This window comes from Desmodus rotundus, chromosome 6 (genome assembly GCF_022682495.2).
Source record: "Desmodus rotundus isolate HL8 chromosome 6, HLdesRot8A.1, whole genome shotgun sequence".
NCBI lineage: Eukaryota > Metazoa > Chordata > Mammalia > Chiroptera > Phyllostomidae > Desmodus > Desmodus rotundus.
The window spans coordinates 117,180,511-117,199,593 of NC_071392.1; the positions used below are offsets into that span (position 1 = coordinate 117,180,511).

The 19,083-nt window shown below is 39.7% G+C and overlaps 1 protein-coding gene and 1 pseudogene across 2 annotated transcripts in view; both read left to right on the forward strand.

The window, feature by feature from the left end:
- Positions 1 to 19,083, forward strand: part of PTPRA (protein tyrosine phosphatase receptor type A) — a 138,842-nt gene that overhangs the window by 852 nt on the left and 118,907 nt on the right. The window lies entirely within an intron of this gene.
- LOC112304179 (large ribosomal subunit protein eL21-like) lies at positions 11,368 to 11,951 on the forward strand (annotated as a pseudogene).

Below are 19,083 nucleotides of genomic sequence, written 5' to 3' on the forward strand. Positions count from 1 at the left end.
TCGTCTTTTGAAAAATTAATTCCTAATTTTATTTCTTGAAGATAAAAATAATAATGAGCTGAGCCCTGTGTGTGTGTGTGTGTGTGTGTGTTTGAGGTCCTGTTTTTTGTAAGACAGGAAAAGAATGTTCAGAACCTCCCTAGACAGGGCGGATTGCCTCCAGGAGCCTTTGCCGAGGGTAGGGATCCCTACTCCAGAACCAGTCACAGCTTCCCGGAGATCTCGTCATTGCCACCTGCTTGCTGTGAAGGCAGTCCTAGAACCCGAAGATGGTGGGTGGGAAGAGGACTGACGTCGCAGATGGCAGCATCGTCTTCCTGCCTGGCCACTCCTTCACAAAACAGATCCGATGCTGTCACTTGTTTACTTAAAAATTCCCTCACTCTCCTTTTCCCACGGGATGAATGAAGCCCAGAATGTCTTATCAAGTCGTACAAGGGCCGTGACAGCCTTGCCTCGACTTATTCTTTTAGTTTTAATTGGATCCTTTGGTTCTCCTTCCCCTTGTCCCCCTCCCTAGCCATTCAGAGCCACTTGTCTGCCTCTTCACATGTTTAGATGCCTGTGCTGGTGTGACCCTCTTTCCTCCCCACTTTTACCTGGCTAGCGCTCTTTTCCCTTAAAGCCCTTTTCACTAGAGAAGCTTCTTGAGGGCAGGAGCTGTGTCTTGTGCACCTTTCCATCTCCCATGCTGAGAGGATTCTTCCTCCCAGTTGTCTTGTAGGCCCTATCCCATCTCTTCCCCCGTATGTATTGGCTCTGTGTACCTCCAGGTACCCACTTCCCAGAAGAATCTTTCCTGTTTCTTGAAGGCCTTCTTGGAGTGCATGCCTAGGACTTTCAGTATCTCTGATTCCTGGTCTCTCCATTTCCATCCCAGCCAGCACCACCCCTCCGCCCCCCATTAGTAGCGAGCAGGCAGGAACTGTCAGTCTCATATCCCACTGGCATCCAATCTGCTTGACTATCTCCAAAAAGCCAAAAGCCCCGGGGTGTCTTTCCACCTGTGCCTTCCTGAAGGGGTCTGACTGATATGTGCACTCTAAGGCATGGTGGGGTCTAGGAGGCTGTTCACTAGCACCTTTTAGCCACTTAGTTACCATGTGGGCAAAATTCAGAACCAGAAAGGCCAGTCCTCTGACCTAAGTACATTCTGGTGTCTTTTTGTTAGGGGAGTCCTTGGGATACAAATTAAAAGTGAGGAGGTCACTGTCCAATGAAGGACAGATGGATACAAATATATACATCACAAGTGGTGTGAAAGTGTAATAATAATAACTTTTATTTGCCTTGTGATAAGCTATGTAATAAACTTCTATGAATTATATTTGATGCATTCAGCAGTCTCATAGGGGCTTATTCCTACTTGACAAGAATAGAAATTGAGACTGTACAGTGGGCAGATAAAACGAGATTAGGGAAGAAGGGATTTGATGAGGGAACAGGCAGGATTTGAATCTTGGCAGTCTAGTTCCAGAGCATCTGCCAGGTTGTGTAGAGAGCATTCCCTCCTTAGGTGGTTCAGGAAAGCTTTACTGGGAGGCGGCCTTTGGATCATGAAGGGTGTGTAGGGGTTTGTGTGTGGTGGGCAGAATGCAGGAAAGAGGGAACAGCATGGGTGGGCTTAGAGGTGGAAGGAGCCCACTGTCGTTGGGGAGCCCCGAGAGGTTAAGCATAGTCGGACTGTATAGAGGGAAGAAGGATGGGTGAGCTTGAAGGGCTTTATGTGCTGTGTTAAAGTTTGGCCAGTGGAAAGCTGTTGGAGGATTTTAAAGGAGGTCAGGGACGTGGGTTGACTGGACTTTGGAAAGGTCATTTGAGGTAGTGTGGGGCCAGGTGCTGTTGCCCCTGCAATTTGGGAGACAGTGACCAGGCTCCACAGAGGCACAACCACAGCCTTTTAAAGACTCCGAGGGAGGCCTGTAGAGAATTTTGCTCAGGTTGAGAAAAGATAGTAAATACTTAGGAGAAAAAATTCCAGGAGTACAACAGGGCATGTGGAGAAAAATAAGTCTCCCTCCTACCCTGACTTCCCCAGAGATGGCTATAGTTTCCGGTTTCTGTGGCTCTGTGTACACTGTTCCTTTATAAACATGTGTCTTCCTCTCCGTACCCCTGCCCCCATGGTACCATACCATCACACCTTGCTCTTTTTCACTTAACGTATTTAGGAAATCATGCCAAATTAGTATGTATAGAGCCATTCACTTTTTTAATTGACATTCTTTTCCTTATTTCATTGTACGCACTATAACTTCTAACTAATGTTTGGGTTAAACCACATGTATGTTTCCAGATTTTTCTGTTACAGCATTACAGTGAATGTCTTTGGTACATACAGTTTGTGCTCATGTATAAAATTATCTGAACAGTATATTTCTAAAAGTGGAATTACTGGCTCAAAAGATACATGTGCATTTTTAAAGTTTTAGACATGCAATCAAATCACCACCCCCTTGAAGGGATTGTATTAACTTATCCTCTCCCCTCAAAATGTGAATGAGACTTGAGATCTTCATTGAGTACGCATCAGGATCCTTCGGGGCGCTTTTTCAGATACCATGTGCCTGCTTTTCCCTCACTTAACCTCCCCCCGCCATGGGATTCTAATGTATTTCTTCATTTTACAGAGGAAGACATCAGGTTCAGAAAGATAAAGTGACTTGTGCAAGACAGTCAGTGAGGGTGGTGGTTTGTTCTTTAAGCAGCTCTGACATTGTATTTGCCCAGTGCCTTTCATTGGAGGTGCTGAGTCGATTTGCAGTCATTGTTGCATTTTTAGTCTCCACCTTCATGTGGAAAAAAGTGAGATGCAGGTGAAGTTTGAGGTATAAGCAGGAAGCTGGCCAAATATAGAATCTTGTCTTTTACTTCTAGTTCAGTAACTAGTAAATGTTCTCAAATGCCAAAGCTGAAGAAATGTTTTTTTTAGTGAGTCTGAGTAAAACAAAAATAGCTGTAACACTTTACCTAGTAAAACTGACCAGCAAACCCACTAATAACCCAACATTAAAATTTGCTTTAATATATTCTCTAAAGACAAGCCATTAAATGTGATACTTTACTCTAAATTCATATCTAGTTGTGTCAATATACAGGCACAGATTTTTAAAAAGATTGTGATCAGTACATACAGATTTTTTAAAAAAGATTTATTTATTTCCAGAAAGAGGGGAAGGAAGGGAGAAGGAAAGGGAGAGAAACATCAACGTGTGGTTGCTTCTTGTGCACCCCCAACTGGGGACCTGGCCTGCAACCCAGGCATGTGCCATTTGAACTGGGAATTGAACTTGCAGCCCTTTGGTTCTCAGGATAGCACAACCACTGAGGCACACCAGCCAGGGCTTTTATAAAAGGTTATATTTATTTATTTTTAGAGAGAGGGAAGGGAGGGAGAAAGAAAGGGAGAGAAACATTGATGTTCGAGAGATATATCTATCAGTTGCCTCTCACATACCCCCAACTGGGGACCTGGCCTGCAACTCAGGCATGTACCTTGACTGGGAATTGAACTGGCAACCTTTTGGTTTGCAGGCTGGCACTCAACCCATTGAGCCACACCAGCCAGGGCATATTTTTGTATTCTTGCGTAGCATCAACTATTTTATGTTTACTCGTCTATGTATATTATTTTAAACGACAGAATAGTATTCTATACATTGATTCCTACAGTTTGTGCATTCTTTTTTTTAAATTTTTTTCTCCTTTTTACTGATATATAGTGTACTTTCTGAGCACCTTTTTTCAAGTACTTCCTTGGAATTATTTTCTTGGACTCTTACCACTAAAATGGGTTCACCGACACAGGATATGGCTTCAATACCGACTTGCTATCTGGAAAAGGTGAACTAATTTACAACACCATCAGCAATTTATGTGGCCCTGTTTCCTGACAGTCCATCCAATGCTATTACAAACAAAAGCTAATATTTGATTTTATTAATTTAAAAGAAATATAATGGAACTTTGAATTATGTTTAATTTATATTTCTTTAGAAAGAGAGACCAGTAGCTCCTTAGATTCTGAAATAAATATAGTGTTGTGTTATATTTCATATCCAAGAGTTATGGAACTAAAACCAACTTATTTTTTTAAGAAAGGTGTTGTTGATCATATAGGTATGAAACAAAAGACTAGATGCTGTTTGATTGAAAATACCAGACACTGTGCCACGAGTTGGGGATACCCCAGAGTAGTATCATGGATTGATGTCTGTCCTGATGACACTTACAAGGCTAACACAATAGACAGACGTTAATCACTTTATGGTAACTACAAGTATGATCAAAGGGGAAGAATCGGATGCCTTGTGAGTGCCAGAGAAGTTCAGCATTAAGAGACATTCATAGCCGAGCATCACTTACAAAGGCCCTGAGCTGGGAACAGGTTTGGTACCTTAGGGCAGTGCTTCTCTAACTTGAATGTTCACATGAACAATCTGGGGATCTTGTTAAAATGCCAAGTCCTGATTCAGTAGGTCTGGGATGGAACTTTGGATTCTGCATGACTAACCAGCTCCTAGGTGAGGCAGATGCTACTGGTAGGTGGGCCAAACTTGGAGTAGGAAGGCCTAATTGAGAGCTTATTGAGCACCAGAAGCTGACTGACCAAGCTGACTAGGAAGGGGTAGCTCTCTGCCCAGGCAGTACTGTAGATTCACCTGGGGAACTTACAAAAATCAGCGATGCAAATGCCCCATCCCCAGGTATTTTGATTTCATTGGTCTAGGATGGAACCTGAGAATGTCTATATACAGGGGTGGGCAAAAGTAGGCTTACAGTTGGGAGTACATGAAACAAACTTTATTCTTGTATTATTTATTCATTATTGTATTATTGTGCAGAAGGTATCCAGCCATGTCATATGAAAAATAGAGACATTTATTGAAGAAGATAGAAGAAACATTGTACACAGGACAATGGTCCCTCAGTCCCCTTCAAAGTAGTTCCATTGAGACCTCACACAGTTTTCCCAATTGCTATCAGCTGCCCCATTGTATTTTCCTGAACCTCATCAACAATCTGAAATCTCTTCCCTTTCAAAGGTGATTTTAGTTTTGGCAAAAGCCAGAAGTTGCAAGGCGCCAAATCTGGGCTGTAGGAGGGCTGAATCATCTGGGCGATTTGGTGTTTTGCCAAAAAACACTGCACGAGACGTGATGTGTGAGTGGGTGCGTTGTCATGATGAAGCTACCGATCACCAGTTGCCCGTAGCTGCAGCCTTCTGAATCATCTGAATAGTTTCTGCAGAGGAATGTTCAAGCTTGATGCAAAATTTGATGCAGATTCATTGCTCTACTCGCTCAGTCATTTTGAATGCAATGACCACACAGTATACATGCTCACTCGAGGGCACCTACCACCCCACACTGACTAGTACAGTGAAGTCATCATTGTTCACACATGAGCATTCTAGTCCACTCTCTTTGCCTGCCTGGTTACACAGATGTTGCGCAACCCATTCTCGTTATATTAACAATGGCTGGACTTTTTCCAGACAGACCTCATATTTTTAACTCCTTAGATGATTCTAACATGAAGCCAGGGTTGGGAAGCACTGGACTGGAGAGATGCGGGGGCCAGAGTTGAGGGCCCCATGTACCATGCAAGGACTTTGTGGGGGGTTTTAAAAGATTTTTTACTTATTTATTTTTAGAGAGAGGGAGAAAGAGAGGAAGAGAAACATTTATGTGTAGTTGCCTCGTGTGCGCCCCCTACTGAGGACTTGGCCCACAACGCAGGCATGTGCCCTGACTGGGAATCAACCAGCGACCCCTTGGTTCACTGGCAGGCACTCAGTCCACTGAGCCACACCAGCCAGGGCCGTGCCAGGACTTTGGACTTTATCCTGAAGGTAGAGCTAAGCCATTGCAGGATTTTGAGGAGAGTGAACTGATCTCTATTTGCAGTTGTAAAAAAGTCCACTATGGCAGCAATCTAGAACAGTAGTTTTCAAAGCAAGGTTGGTAAGATGATTTACTGGGATGCTAAAATAAAATTTTAGAGCTGCTTCTTACTATTTTTATCTAAAAAATGATAAAACATTAAACTTAGGGATTGTCACTGATACCTTCTTGGGGTCTGCAGGTCAGTCAGTGTTACCATATTAGCTCTAGAACTTTGAGTGTCCTGAAAGAAGAGAAGGGAGCTCTGCAGTGTGCAGGCAGAGCCATATTTATACATTTGCTTTCAGTGTGTTACAACATATTGATAACAGTGTGTGTTATGCAATTTTCATTAAACTGACCTTCACAGAATGGACAGGTGGCTTAAAATTATTTCTGCAAAGAAACCAGTGATTGAAGAAAATACTGATAATTCAAGCACAAACAAAATGGCAGAGCTGTCCCCTTGTCCATCTCCTGTTACGAATTCTTGGTGAACTATTAAATCAGATTAAACAAGTCAGCTCCCGTTACATTGGAAATATCAAGAAGTGTGCTAAAACATGGATTTACACCCTCTGTCATTAATAGGAACCTTGCTTTGAGAGTATGTAGAACCTTGAGATATTAAATAATAAAATATGAGGCTGTCACTAGCATTGGGACATTTGAAAACTAAGCATCTGGAGCATAAAGAGAACCTCTGCATTTTTTTCCCAATGATGTTTAAAGTCCTAGGGTATTCAATCAGATGCTGTACAAAGTTTTACTAACCTAATTATTAAAGTGTACATCTTGAGGTTTCTGGTTCTTACAAAACACAAAAGGTGCATACCATTGGCAAGTTCTTCCTGTGTCGTACCCCCTCCCTCCCACCAAAAAAAGGCCCATTGGGGGAAAACAAAAGATTTAGTATTTGGAAAATAACATGTCAAGAAACCGAAATGTATTCCTTTGTCAGCAAATACTCTTTTTTAAAAAAAGATTTTATTTATCTGTTCTTTAGTGAGAGGGAGAAAAACAATGACATTGATTGGTTGCCTCTCACACGCCCCCTAATCAGGGACCAGCCCACAACCCAGGCATATGCCCCAACTGGGAATGGAACTCATGAAATTTTTGCTCTTTTGGATGATGCCCAACCAACTGAGCCACACTGGTCAGGACAGCAAATACTCCTATAATATGCATAGAAAATGTTGCTGAAGATTTGAACAAACGATATTAGAACAAATTCTGCAGTATCGGAGTTTTGCAATATAGTTATTAAAAGTACAGAAGCTTCTAGAATATATTTGCTAAATTCTCTCTTAATAATTAAATCCAAGAAAAATCAGTTATTTTGGGAGCTACTGGAGGAAAGTTGTACTGGAGAAGACATTCTTAATGATAAATGACTGCCTTAATAAATTGCTATGTTGAATAATTGTCTAAATGTAAACTACTGATAGAAGAGCTGCTTTGAATGAAAAGATGAAATTCATTCACTGATGTGAGTTGTATACACTCCTTTCAAAGTTGTATACACTCCTTTATTTTTTATTCTTAAGTAAATGATCAGTGCAAACACTGGCAATATAACTTAGTTCATGACAGGGGCCAGATACTCAAGCCCACGAAAATTAAAATCAGATGCTTCGAATAGCTAAAGTTTTATGGCTACCATTATTATTTATATTTCCCCAAAGTAACAATAAAGCTGTTATGTTTCAGAAATCTATGGGAGGATGTAAATGTTATAGAACGGATCCGTCGGTGGGGTTGAGGGGAGGGGGGAGACAAGATCCTATTACCAAATGGCCTCCCCTTCTCCTGGGGTGCCTTGTACTAGGTTCGCCTTGCCTGCCACCAGGAAATTATGGCTCTCAATGCCAGAGATTGGTGAAAAGGACAGGAACTGTTTATTCAAAAGTTATACAGACTTAGAGTAATGACTTAATGTCTTCGTTAGAATCCCAAAGTCCCTTAAACCCCCATAAACACACACACAGTCCTTCCTTCCCCCCTTTGTCCAGTCTGGGGTACCTTATCTCAGGAAAAGAAATAGAAGACTGTGGCTTAGGTAGCCCCCAGTTCTTCCCAGTAATCCATGCTCACCTGGCAGGCCTCCCATGGTTCCCAGTACCATCAGCTGTGTCGCCGCGGGATCTCCAGTTCTTAATCCAAACCTTCTCATGCCCACCAGCAAGAGTCCTTTCACCCCTTTCTTTCCCTGCAAGGTTTCTCCTGCTTCCTAAACCGTGTGGCAAAGGTTGCCCAAAGCCGCATGTTTCCGACCCTCTTCAGGGACTATTGAGGCAGGTTTTCATTCATTGGTTATCTTGTGGTAGAGTTGTTGATGTTATACATTTTTCTCTTAATTAAAAAAAAGCCAACTTTTTCCTGTGATAAATGGCTGCCTAACAAATATTATTTGAAAAATTAATGTCCTTAATTTGTCTCTTCAAGTAAAGGTGTTATTTTAACAGCGAATGAAAAAGTAACTGCTTTTTTCTTAGAAAGAAACATGCTATGAGATAGGTAATTTTTTTTTAAAGGTTTATTGAGATACAATTTATATACCATAAAATTCGCCCTTTTAAAGTGTACAGTGGTAAAATTTTAGTATATTCATAGAGTTGTGTAGTGATCGCTATTACCTAATTTTAGAACATTTTCATCACCCCAAAAAGAAACCATGTACCCATTAGCTTCACTCCCATTATACCTTCCACCAGCTGCTAACTACCACTAATCTGTCTGTCTCTGGATTCACCTGTTCTGAACTTGGAGTTATACAACATGTTGCCTTTGTGACCAGATTCTTTTACTTGGCACAGTGTTTTTGGGGGCTTTTCCATGTTGTAGCTTGTATCAGTACTTCCTTTCTTTTTATAGCTGAATAATGTAATACTCCTTTGTATGAACATACCACATTTGGTTTATCCATACATCCCTTTGTGATTGTTTGGATTGTCTCCACTTTTTGGCTATAACGAACGATGCTGCTATGAACTTTCATGTACAAGTTTCTGACAAGCTTCTGTGTGGACATATATTTTTATTTCTCTTGGGTCTATACCTAGGATTGGAGTCGCCCAGTTAAATGACTCTAACTTTTAGAGGAGCTGCCAAACTATTTTCTAAAGCAATGGCACCATTTTACATCCCCAGCAGCAATGCACAAGGGTTTCAGTTTCTTTACATCCTCACCAACACTTGCTATTCTTTGTCTTTCTTGTTACAGCTATCTTAGTGGATGTGAAGTGATACTTTGTTATTTTTAAAGATTTTATTTATTTATTTTTTAGAGAGAGGGGAAGAAAAGGAGAAACAGCGGGAGAGAAAGCTCAATGTGTGGTTGCCTCTCGCACACCCTCTACTGGGGACCTGGCCTGCAGTCCAGGCATGTGCCCAGACTGGGAATCAAACTGGCGACCCTTTGGTTCGCAGGCCTATGCTCGATCCACTGAGCTACACCAGGCAGGGCAACTTGTTGTGGTTTTGATTTGCATTTGCCTAGTGACTCAGTTTTATTGTGATTTTGTTGCATCTACTAAAAAAACTTATAATTTTGCATATGAAAAAACTTGGAAACATGAAGTTGTTACCTGCAAAAATCTCCAAATTTATTTCTAAAAAAATTTCTCGATGATGTAATGAAATAAAGAATCTAGGCATTGATCATCAGTGGCTGTTAAAACCATTAGGGCACTTAATAATAGAAGGATCTGACTGATGATCTGATCAATCATAACATCTTTGCGTGCAACCAAATGTCCTCTGATGAAGCCCTATATAAAAAATATAGCATCATTCATTAAATATCCCCCCCCAATTAAATTAGACCTGACTCTGATTAAGCCTCTAGATCTAACAACCAGTTTACAGAATATAATTAGAAAATTCAGAATGTGAGAAATTTTGTAGGACAAATGAACCCAGTTACTTCAAATAACTCACCAGGAATCCAGCCAGCGACCTTTCAGCTTGCAGGACAGTGCCCAACCAAATGAGCCACACTGGTCAGGGGTAAAATATTTTTAAAACAAGTTTAATATTAACATTTTAGTGATAGCAATAATGGTTTTTATGCTTACCCTTAAAAACCCATATAAAAATCATTATTGTGATCATTATTACATTTTTAAAATGAATGTTTTGTAATATTCATATGTGCTGGGTGGGGCAAAAGTAGGTTTACAGTTGTATGTGAAACATAGAATTTATTCTTTTTTAAAAAGAGATTTTATTATTTATTTTTCCCAGGCCGACACTCAATCCACTGAGCCACACCAGCCAGGGCCAGAATTTATTCGTGTAATATTATTTATTAATTATTTTATTAGTTTCCATATAAACTGTAAGCCTACTTTTGCCCCATCCTACATTAGTACTTTTGTCATGTTTATAAGTGAATATATGTTGAGGATGTACATATTGGTTGATTGGCCGGTGTGTAGTCAAAAGGTTTGATTATTATTACAGTGAAGTATGAACTGGACAGAGCATAGAGACTAACTTGGTGATGTTAGAGCAGATTTGGTCAGGGATGATGGTGTTCTGGACTGGTTTGGGGTGAGGGAGTGGTGACGGGTGTGGAGCTGTGTGAATAAGTATGATTTGAGAGTAGAAGCATTAGTAGGGTTCCATGTTTCTGGCTTTTTGGAAGAAATGATTGTTAGTGAACTGAGCTTTGTATGTGGGAAGAAGTTGAAACCTGTGCTGAGTTGTGCAAGTAGTTCTCAAATATTGATGGACAAAGAGCTTAACCAGCAATTAGATTTCAAACATTGGTTGACAGGTGGCTTAATACAATATTGTAATTGCATTAATACTACCTATTAATAAAGAGAATGTCTTTCATTGCTGTATCAGCAATACTGTTACCAGAGCAGTCTGGAATAGTTCCAGGACTTCCACTGTTTTTCTGAAAGGAACTGGGAGTGGGGTTGAGGGGACAGAGCTTTTACAGGGATGCCTCTGTTTTGGTGGCCCTTTCCATGTCTCCAGTGATATGAATGCTTTACCCACCTTTCAAGGAGTGAGGCCAGGCCCTTTATCAGTGGTTCTCCCAGCTCTCTCTATGAGACCACTGCTCCCCAGTGTTTCTTACTTCCCATCTGGACCTGGTCACCTTGTTAACAGGGGCTAAATTCACAGAACTTCCAGGTGGTATTTCTTTCCCCAGTCTGGGGTGTTAGCCTGGCCGGGGACCTTGCTACTACTTAAAGTCATGATGCATGCATGACTTTAAATGAAGGAAATTAATTTTTTAAAAGATTTTATTTATTTATTTTTAGAGAGAGGGGAAGGGAGGGAGAAAGAGAGAGAGAGAAACATCAATGTGTGGTTGCCTCTCATGCACCCACTATACTGGGGTCCTGGCTCGCAACCCAGGCATGTGCCCTGACTGGGAATTGAACTGGCGATCCTTTGGTTTACAGGCAGGCACTCAGTCCACTGAGCCACACCAGCCAGGGCAAAACCTAGTTTTCTGTAGTCTTGTTATTATACTTGTAAGCATTGTAGTTTTTGTACAGAAACAAGATCAATAGCTTTTTGGCCGGAACCACCATCTTCCAGTAATTCGCCAAAATGACGAACACAAAGGGAAAGAGGAGAGGTACCCATTATATGTTCTCTAGGCCTTTTGGAAAACATGGAGCTGTTCCTTTGGCTACATACATGCGAATCTACAAGAAAGGGGATATTGTAGATATCAAGGGAATGGGCACTGTTCAAAAAGGAATGCCCCACAAATGTTACCATGGCAAAACTGGAAGAGTCGTCAGTGTCATCCAGCATGTGGTGGGTATTGCTGTAAACAAACAAGTTAAGGGCAAGATTCTTACCAAGAGAATTAATGTACGAATTGAGCATATTAAGCACTCTAAGAGTTGAGATAGTTTCTTGAAACGTGTGAAGGAAAATGATCAGAAAAAGAAGGAAGCCAAAGAGAAAGGTACCTGGGTTCAACTGAAGCGTCAACCTGCTCCATCCAAAGAAGCACACTTTGTGAGAACTAATGGAAAGGACCCTGAGCTGTTGGAACCCATTCCCTATGAATTCATTGCATGATAAGTGTGAAAAAATAAAAGACTTCTATACCGATAAAAAAAAAAAGAACAATAACTCCCACTTGCTCTTTAATTAATGTTAATTCAAGCTTAACATATTAAATTCTTCCATACAACTATGTTAGTGAATTAAATTTCCTTAGATATTAAAAAATACATTTATACATTCAGTCTGTTGAGCACAGCCAGTGCTTGACAGGTCTCAGTTACCTTCTTAATGAACAATCTCCTTAAGCACTTGAACAATACTAAGAAATTAAACTTATAAATGTAGTAAAACAGATTCTCTTAAGACTTCCAGTGCTTTTCATTAGCTGAATCTGAATTATCAATATTTTAGAAATGCATATCTTGCCCTGGCTAGTGTGGCGCAGTGAATCGAGCGCTGGCCTGCAACCTGAAAGGTCGCAGGTTGATCTCAGTCAGGGCACGTGCCTGGGTTGCAGGGCAGGTCCCCAATTGGGGGCATGCTGATGGATGTTTCTCTTGTACATCAATGTTTCTCTCCCTCCCTTTCTCCCTCCCTTCCCCTCCCTCTAAAAATAAATAAATAAAATCTTTTTTAAAAAATGCATATCCTAGACTTAACTTGAAAGTATTAGTACCTTGAGTTTGACAAGCCTCATCTTGTTGCATACAAATTTTTCTTCTGGAGCTGTAATGTCACCCGATTAAGGAGGACAGCCTTTCATCTAATAGAGTCAGGGTTACTGGATTGAAAATACAGGACTACAATACAGTTAGTTATTGGTCAGAGGTTTGAGGCTGAGAAGAGAACTAAGGACTCTGTTTCCAGGATAATTCTACTTAAGAGGTGCCCATCTTTATATTAGAGTCTGAATTGGGCATCAGTGGAGAGTCCCGTATCTGGAGTTCATTTTGGCTACCTCCTATACATATTTTTTTTTTCAAATTCTTAATTATTTTCCAAATCAAATTGGATTTTTAACTTCTTTTATATATTCCTTGCCAGGCCATATAGTTATTTTAATTTTGGGAGTTGAATGTGACTGGGGTCATAGTGCATACTTACTGTGCTTTTTAAAGTTGGGCAAAGTACTTCCTTCACCCTTCTGAGACTCAGTTTTCTCTCTTAATAAATGGGTTCAACACTAGTATTTTTTACTGCATATGTTTGTTGAAAGATTAGATAGTGCATGTCAAGTATTTATATTGTTCTTAGCACATAGTAAACCTTCAATAAATGTTAGTAGTTGATTGGGATACAGTGTAGCCATATGAATTATCGTAGAATAATTTTTATCTTCCTGATTTTAACAGGGGAATATGTGGAAAGGATGGGAGAGGGAAGAGAGATGGAGAAGAATTACATTTACTCCCTGAACTATCTTCCCTAGAGTTCGGGGACACACTCTTGTTTTTTTCCTACTTCAGTGGCCACTCCTCAGTTCCCTTAATAAGCCCCTCTTCTCAAGCTACTCTTTGTTTGGCTTTATCAAAGATTCCATCCTCAGCCCACCTGTGTTTTACCCAGCATATTTTTCCTGGAAGCACATGCCTATGCCCATGGTTTCAGCTTCCAGCTCCTTACTAATAAGGAGAAAATTTGTCCTCAGCACAGACTGGATAATAGCCAACCACCTACTGGTCATCCCCATTGGGCTGTTTCCCAGGCATCTACAACACGCTCAGAACAGACCTCATCCTCCCTATATTTTTTTTAAAAAAGGTTTCATTTATTTATTTTTAGAGAAAGGGGAAGGGAGGGAAAAAGAGAGGGAGAGAAACATTAATGGGGTTGCCTCTCATAGGTGTCCCACCTGGGGAGCAAACCTGCAACCCAAACATGTGCCCTGACTGGAAATCGAACCAGCAACCCTTCATTTTGCAGGATGATGCCTAACCGACTGAGCCACACCAGTTATCAGGGCTTATCTTCCCTTTAAAGGTTTTATTTTTGTATCCTCTATCCCAATAAATGGCACAACCCAGTAACCCAACCCACAGACCTGGATAATGTTGTCATATGGTTGGTAATGCATTCCTGTCTGTTTTCTCTCTAATATCTTTCAAGTTTGCTTGCTTTCCCCCATCCCTTCAGTTGCTTATTTCAGGGTTCTCACTTAGATGACTACTGCAGGTTCCCTAATTGTCTATCATTACTACTTTCTTGTTCAGGTCACTTATCACATTGCTGCTGAGAGTGATCTTTTTGACTTCCTTATCATAGCATTCCCTATCTTAAAATCCTCAGGATAAAATCCAAACTTCTTAATCAGAGCAAACTTCTGCAATCCAACTCCTCTTAACCTTTAGCCTTCCCTTTTTCTGTGCCCTCTGCCTTTGGCTGGACTGCCTATCCACCTCTTTTCTTGGCGTTGTAATTTCTTAGACAGCGATTAGCTCCTTCAATCAGCATTACCTTACAGACTATCTCAGCTCTGCTCTAGGTATGGATCCTGTGCTTATTTTTGTCAAAGTCACTTACTTTGTGTGATAATGCATAACTTACATTGTGTGATATAACCCATACATTGGCATGTGCAAATTAATGGTCTCAGAAGGATTCCGATGGTCCAAAATGTATAGTAGTAATACGTCATTTTGCTGAGGCATAGATTCATATTGCCTGCACTTTGTTTGGTAGCAGCAGGTGAGTTCACTTAGCTATTCAGTGAGCCTAACCTCACTCAGCATCTAAAACTATCTTTTTATTATTTCTGATTTTTCCTGTTCATCTTCTAGTTTTGTGGGTTTTAGTTTCTGATTCCAAAACCGGAAAATACATTTAAACAAGAAACTTTAAGCCCCTATAATGCCCTCAAAACTCAGAAGTTGTGTTTTTTCTTTTTTTAAGATTTTATTTATTTTTAGAGAGAAGTGAAAGGAAGGAGAAAGAGAGGGAGAGAAATGTTGATGTGTGAGAGAAACGTCAATCAGTTTCCTCTTGTGCCCTGACTGGGGACCAAACCTGCAACCCAGGCTTATCCCCTGACTGGGAATCGAACCCGCTACCTTTTACTTTGCAGGATGACACCCAATCAACTAAGCCACACCAGTCAGGGCAGAAGAAGGTTTTTAAGATGCCCTTCTCTTCTCCTTCCCCCCCTCCCCCTTATCTTTGCCATTTAGTGAGGGGGGTGCAAACTCAAATATGTCTTTGGAGGCCAGGCAGTCAGAATGAATGAGAGAAGTAGATCTGTTGGGTCCTTTGCCACGCTGGAGACTCCGTGGCCTGTGTAAAAGAAGTTGCAATCATTTTTTAAAACTGTGCTACCAGGTTGTGGCCTTCACTGTAACGGCCAAAGACTATGTATATGAATTCATTTTGTCTTTTTCTTTGAAACTGAATTCATTAAACAAAAACTTAAGTAACCATGCTACTACTGATTTTTCAAGACCTAGCTGAAGTATCACCTACTTAGTGAAGTTTCCTAAATTCTCCCAGAAATTGTTTTTCCTTCTTTTAGGATTGACATAACAACTATAGCATTAATCACAATGTATTTTAATTTACTCTTTTCTTATATAATTTCATGGTAGCTCATTGAGGACAATTATTTATTGAGGAGCATGTCTTTTTTAAAGTTTTATTTTTCAATAACAATTTACATTTAGTATTTTTTGTATTAGTTTCAGGTGTAGAGCATAGTGGTTAGACAATCATATATACTTTACAAAGTAGTCCCACTTGATATTTCAAGTACCTATCTGGCACTGTACATAGTTATTTCAGTAGTATTGACTGTATTTCCTATGCTGTACTTTACATCCCTGTGACTGTTGTGACTGTCAATTTGTAGTTCTTAATCCTTTCACCTTTTTCACCCAGCTCCCCAGACCCCCTTCCCCTCTGGCAACCACAGTAGTCTGTTGTCTGTGTCCATATCTGTTTCTATTTTGTTTATTTGGAGGAACATATCTTACTAATTTTATTAGGAATTTAAATACGTTTGTGTTGAACATGAACAAAGTGTTAGGTGTTTAGTAAAGAGACCTGTTTGTTGATGAACAGGTATTTTTTAAATTTTATTTTTTTAATTTATTGATTTGAGAGAGAGGGAGGAAGGGAGAGAGAAACATCGATTTGTTCTACTTATTTACACACTCACTGGTTGATTCTTGTGTGTACTCTAACTGGGGATGAAACCTGCAACCTTGGTGTATTGGGACGACGCTCTAACCAACTGAGATACCAGGCCAGGGTGATGAACAGGTATTGAATAAAGCCAAAGTGTGAGGTTCTGTAATATAATAACTGTTTCTTTTTCTTTTGATGATTTGAAGAGCTATGTGTCTATACTAAATTTTCACTTTGTTTGAAAATTATCAAGAATGTTAGTGGTGGTATTTCTATGTTGTTGGGTTTGGTGTGGACAAATCTGTTTATACAGATGCTGACTAAACAACCTAATCTCAAATAACCAATGTTTCATTCCCCTTAGAAAAGATCCATTACAAGGGTAACTTCCTGCTTCTAACTTCGTATGGTTAAGACAAATAAAATGCGTTATGATTGTGGAAAATGTAAAGAAATTTGAATATGTCTTGGATAAAGGAGTTTGGAGTTAGCAGACCTCAGCTCTATTTCTGGTAATACTAATTAGCCATGCTACTTTAGGCAGGTCTCTCTGGGTTACAGTTTCGTCTGTAAATTGATAAAAAACTTGATGGTTTTGGTTTAAGATCTTTCTGTCTCTAAAATTATTTAATTCTGAAAGCACTATGATTTCTAAAATAATAGGACAAGTATACTTTATAGTATAGCTCATGATAATAATTATTTGAAGTGATTTGCTACAGTGCATGTCATACCAGAATGTAGTGTGTGTATTTAGAGAGTGTGTTTAGGAGTTCTCTACAAGGACACAGAAGAAACTGGTAATAGTAACTCCCTCTGTGGGTGGGAAACTGGATGGATGGCTGGTGGGAAGGATACCTTGTATTTAGTGTATTTTCTTTCCTATACTTTGATTTTTATAATATATGCTTGATTACCTAGTCAGTAAGGACAAATAAAATTTAAATATGTAAATGTATACATTAAAAAATCAGAGTGAAGGGATTATAAGGGTCTCATGGTAAGAGAGAGGCAGCCTGAGAACATTAGCACAGAGTGCAGTCCGTTACATCCTATGCAGTTATTTAAGGAAGACTACACACACATACTGAGATCAAGCAAAGTGGTTGGAAGAGATTCACTTGACTTACAAGATATAAACCAACATCAGTAGTGGAAAACACCCTCCCCTACCACCAAGGTTCGAGGTATTTTTCTCTTAAAGGGGGTATTGTGTGATACGATGGAAGAGGTTTTCAATAATATCTCTACATTCATACTGTAGTGCAGTATCTCAAATGGGGGTCCTTGAATATATTTTGGAGGGAAGTTTTTCTGAGTAGACTCTCATAGATTTTTAAATTTTAGTAATCTGAAAGGTAAGTATAGAATGACTGTCCACCTTGTAACTGAATATTGCTACACAATTTCAGTGCCCATGTTTGTGTGTATGTTTAGGGTCATTGGTTATATACTTCTTATTTGAAATTAAGTAGTTAGTGGGACCAGAGGAAGGCCAAGTAATGCTGGGCACACAGGGCAACTTTGCAGTTTTTTGAATGGGAGAGTGGTGGGAGAATTGGTATATGGCATGTTATTTAGTTAGGCACGCCCAACTAAAAAGCAAGCAAACTATGTAGTAGTCAATACCATGTCTGTGTTGTGAGTGATAATTTGATTTCAGCATTAAATCTGTCGCTATCTATTAATATTGTTAATTTGAATTTCATTAATTTTATATTTGATTTGTAAATTTGTTCTGCTTCTATAGTTGTATTATAGTAATTTTACATTTATATTCGTTAATAAAAATTTCAACTTAGCAATTGGAGGTGTGTTAAGAATTTTTTTTCCCAAATCCTGACCCAAGGATATGTTTTATAGAGAGGAAGGGAGAGAGAGGGATGGTGCTCTAAGCAGCTGAGACACTGGGCCAAGCAAGAATTTTTGTTTCCCTTTAAAAAGGATCTGTATCTCTCAAAGTTGAGAAACCCTGTAGTAGTGCTTTTGCTATAGATACTGTCACAGCTTTACTCATTTTAAGCACAGTCCAAAAATGCCCAAATGAAAGGCAGTTTTCTACACATCATTTCTCATAATTGAATTTCAATGAATTAGGAAGAGAAACTTTGAAATAATGAGAACAATTGTTGATTAATGACAAATCCAACTTACTGGAACCGTAAAGGAGGTTAAAGACAACACTGACTTTATTAGGCGATTATTCAGTCTTTACATGGAGCAACTAACTGCAGGCAGGACCAAGACAGTTATCAGAAAAAAAGTTCAAGAGCTCCAGCCCACAAATGAATGAATGAATCAGGCTCCAACTTTCTCTACAATTGTAGAGATCATGACTTGAATGAGATTAATCTGAAAAAATGTCAGAGTTGAGTACCCAGGTATTCATTTTAGCTATAGAAAGATATCAGTAATCTGCCTATGGAATGCCCCAATTTCAAACAGCATAATTTCCTGATGAGTCCAACAGGACGGCTCTTTCGGAAAAGGTAACTGTAGAAAACAGAGCTGTAGTATTTAAAGAAATTGTTGGATGTTAAGTTCCTTCCCCAAATGATTTTAATTTTAAAGTCGTTGATCTTAAGCCATTTTTTTTTCTGATGGTAGCTTAGAAAAACCATTTTTCTGAGGTCATTGTTGTTGACATCAAAATAATGTTTCTTGGCATAGAGGAGGTAACTTCTTTTTTGCCTTTTACATTTCAAATAATTGTAATAGTAGAGATCAACTCTTTTAATCCTTGTGATTTAACTTTACAGGGATGGGCATAGATCAGTCCGTGTTAGGCTTTTTTTAAAAAAAGATTTATTTTTAGAGAGGGGAAGGAAGGGAGAAAGAGGGAGAAAAACATCAATATGTGGTTGCCTCTTGTGCGCCCCCTACTGGGGACCTGGTCTGCAACCCAACCTTGTGCCCTGACTGGGAATCAAACCATGACTAGAAAGGTACAAGATTTTATATTCCATGCAGTGGTATCTGATCTGGAAGGAATCTGTTGAATCCAACCCTGTGATTCTTAGGGCAATTTGGCTGTAGGTACCATTTATCAGATTAAGGAAGTTCCCTTCCATTCCTTGTCTGCAGAGAGTGTTTATGA